Raw genomic sequence first — 4,351 nt, 5'->3', positions numbered from 1 at the left:
ATGAGGCTGAAGAAGACGACATCTCCGTCGCCCATGGATCGACCCCCACTAGGGAGCATGCGACAATCGAAAATGGGACTACGAAGTCGATCCCCTTCTGGCTCGGGGAACTTTAATGGGAGATGGAGGTTGATACCTCCCAGGAAGCCGCTCCTATGTCGAAGGAGGCGACCAGTGTCATTGACATCATATAGATGCCCTTCTATACCGAGTCCATGCTCGAAGAGGCACAATCAGTGTCACGACCCGAAATTCCCACCTTCGGACCGTGATGGCGCCTAACATTTCACTTGCTAGGCAAGCCAACGTTAAAATAATATTTAAAAAAATTTAAACAATTTTTAATTTTTTAATAATTAAAGAAATAAATGCGGAAGCAAAGTTTGAAATATAGTGAAATAATCCATAAAAATAACGGTGTCTAAATACCATCTCAGAATTGGGGTCACAAGTGCACGAGCTTCTAGAATAAATACAAATAAAGGTCTGAATAAAAATAAAGCTGTCTCGAAATAAATACACAGCTAAAGTAAGATAGACGGGGACTTCAGAACTACCAACGCCGTGCAGTTATACCTCAAGTCTCCTTTGAGTAGCTGAAATCCGAGCAAATCTATGGTACGCCGCTGGGACCAACTCCGAAATCTGCACAAGAAGTGCAGAGTGTAGTATCAGTACAACCGACCCCATGTACTGGTAAGTTATGAGCCTAACCTCGATGAAGTAGTGACAAGGATAAGGTGGTTCACTTACATGAACCTGTACGCAATATTAGTAACAAAATCAATAATAGAAATAAATTAGGTAACTCATTTATAATGGTTGAAGCCAACTTAGCAGTTATAACCAATTATCATTTCCATAAATTCTGTTGCACCGTGCAACCCGCTTTCACAATATATTCAGATTCAATTCTGTTGCAGCGTGAAACCCGCTTTCCCAATATTTTTATTTTAATAAAGTATGTCATATATTTATTTCAATCAAGTATATATATAGACTTTTAAACAAGTCTGTTGCGACGTGCAATCCGATCCCCCAATATTGACTTTTAAACAAGTCTGTTGCGGCATGCAACCCGATCCTCCACTATGGACTTTTAAACAAGTCTGTTGCGGCGTGCAACCCGATCCTCCAATATATTCATTTCAATCAACTCTGTTGCGGCGCGCAACCCGCTCCTCCAATATATTCATTTACCAATTCTTATAGAATAAATTGCCCAAATAAATACAACAATTAATATGATATTTTAAAACAACAAGCATTCAATAGTTATGATTTAATTATGAAACAAGCAATGACAATTAGCAATTTATTATGAAAATCGAGGAGAAAATAGACAGTTTAATATTTACTATGCTAAATGTCAAGTAGCAATTAATACACATAAATCTAATAGCATGTAACAATTATTACAGGAATTTAAGAATTAATATTTGTTAAGGAATAGGAAAGAAATAATTATTATAATAATTAATTCGTGTCTTAGAACAATTTATAATTTTCAAATAATTATGCAAATAATTAATTTGACGACGTATAGACACTCGTCACCTCGCCTATACGTCGTTCACATGCATTTCACATAACAAATAATTTAAGGAATCTATTCCCTCAAGTCAAGGTTAACCACGACACTTACCTCGCTATGCAAATTTCAATAAATTACTCGACCATAACTTTTCCTTTTAAATTTGTCTCCAAAAGCTTCAAATCTATTCACAAATAATTCGATATACTCAATACAAATCGTAGGAATTAATTCCATATGAATTTACTAATTTTCCGGATAAAAATCCGAAATTCACTTTAAAAATTAACAGTGGGCCCCACATCTCAATTCTCGGAAAAACTTACGAAATCCGAACACCAATTCCGAGACGAGTCCAACCATACAAAAATTATCAAATTCCGACATCGGATTGACCTTCGAATCTTCGTTTTACATTTTTGGAAGGTTTTGTAAAAATCTGATTTTTCTTCCATAAATTCATGGATTCATGATGTAAATGAGTATAGAATCATGAAATATAATCAATATAGCATAAGGAACACTTACCCCAATTTTTCCCCGTGAAAATCGCCCAAAAATCGACTAAATCGAGCTCCCCAAACTCAAAAATGAGTAAAATGGCTAAACTCCCAATTTTATGGGGTTTCTGGCATTTTCGAGCGCCACAGGTAGCGTGGGGCGCTGCCTGTGGCGCACTTTCCAGTACACCAATAATTCCCAGCGCCAAGGCTAGCGCCCCATGCTACCCTGGGCGCTGGCGGCTACGAAAAATCTTTCCTGACACTAAAATGGGGATAACTCTCTCATACGATGTCCGAATTCGACGATTCTTTTTGCTATGGCTCCAAAATTTCAATATAGATCAAATACTTCCATCAAAACGGAATTTGGAATTCATTTGCTTAATGATATACCACTTATTCTTGAAGAAACGACGTCGAACGTTCTTGAAATGCCAAAATTAAATTTCGTTTACCACCTGAAATCCACCCAAGACCCTCGGAATCTCAACCAAATATACCAACAAGTCCTAAAATATTATACGGACTTACTCGGGGTCTCATATCACATCAAACGACATTGAAATTATAATTCACACCTCCATTCGATCTTTTGAGTTTCCAAACTTTTCAATTTACAAATCTTGTGCCAAAATATGTTAAATGAATCCGGAATGACTTTAAATTTGGCACACAAGTCATAAATGACATAACAGAGCTATTCCAATTTTTTGAATCGTATTCCAACCCCGATATCAAAAAGTCAACCCCGTGGTCAAACTTTGGAATTCTTTAGCCTTTAAATTGCTGGTTCTGTTAAATGGTCATAACTTAAGCTAGGGACCTCCAAATTAAATTGCGCCATATGCCCAAGTCCCAAATCACGATACGAAGCTACCGGAACTGTCAAAACACTAATCTGGGTCTGTTTGCTAAAAATATTGACCAAAGTCAACTCACTTGAATTTTAAAGCTCTATTTCTCATTTTAATTCATATTTCACATAAAAACTTTCTAGAAAATTTTACGGATTGTGCACGCAAGTCGAGGAAGGATAAATGGTGCTTTTCAAGGTCATAGAACATAGAATTACTTATTAAATTTAAAGATGACATTTTGGGTCACCACAAGCAGGCAAAGAAAAGTTAAGTGAGGGAGTGCGGGGTTCAGATGATCCCCTAAACTTCATTTTAGACGGCATGGACATGTCCATATTAGAGGATTTTTCTGAGCTGGGTCACCAGACGATCCCGAAGAACGACGTGCCTTAAGGAGCTGGCGGGCTGAGTTCAAGCCCAAAACTGGTGAAGCAATTTCCTGCGTTGAGCGTGGACCTTGGGCGCAAGAGAAAGGTCGTTCTCACAGTCATGGTAGATGCTTGAGTCCTATATGCTCCGGTGGGCATAGACAGTTACCTCTGATGCCTGGTGACCGAGGAGGATCAGGCAATGATAAACGAGGTATGCACGTCAAGTCTTTTAAATGAGGCACAGTAGACGCTGAACTAGGTAAGGCGTTAACCTTTTTGTACCCCTTTATGAATCCCACTTAGGTTTTGATGTCTCTTACTACTTTCATTATTTTACAGGCTTCAGTGCTTCACCATAAAATGGGAGGCCCGTTCTCATGTTGAGGTTCTTCCCTAAAATAGTTACCATCATGCGCTTAACTTATATAGTGCTAACTTTTTCTTTTTTCTCACACGTTTTCCTAATACCACCGAACTTAGGCTGCTTGATGAGGATGAGGATCCATTTTTGCCTGTCGAGCCCTCCGTCTCGGGACAACCCGGGGTTGCCGCAAAGGAGAAGAAGGAGAAAAATAGAAAGTCTTTGGGTTCCCTGGACCCCGAAGGGAAGAAGAAGAGGGCAGCCACCCGGGCCCGGAAGCCCAAGAATAATACCAAGTCCAGGGGACCGGACCCTGGATATCTCTATCGGCTCAAGGATGAGGCCAAAGAAGACGACATCTTCGTCTCCCATGGATCGACCCCCACTAGGGAGAAGGTGACAACCGATAAAGGGGACCACGAGGTCGAACCCCTTTTGGCTCGGGGAACCTGAGGGGGATATGGAGGTTGCGACCTCCCAGGAAGCCGATCCTGTTTTGAAGGAGGCAACCTGTGTGATTGACATCATAAAGACGCCCTCCTATACCGAGTCCATGCTCAAAGAGGCCTAAGCGGGCAAAGAAAAGTCAAGTGAGGGAGTGCAGGTGTCTGATGATCCCCTCAACTCCTTTTTCGACGGCATGGACATGTCCACATTAGAGGATTTTTCCGAGCTGGGTCACCTGAATATCCCGAAGAAAGACGTTCCCTAGGGGGCTAGCGAGT

Source organism: Nicotiana tomentosiformis, chromosome 2 (genome assembly GCF_000390325.3).
Source record: "Nicotiana tomentosiformis chromosome 2, ASM39032v3, whole genome shotgun sequence".
NCBI classification, from domain to species: Eukaryota; Viridiplantae; Streptophyta; class Magnoliopsida; order Solanales; family Solanaceae; genus Nicotiana; species Nicotiana tomentosiformis.
This window is presented reverse-complemented; position numbering follows the sequence as displayed.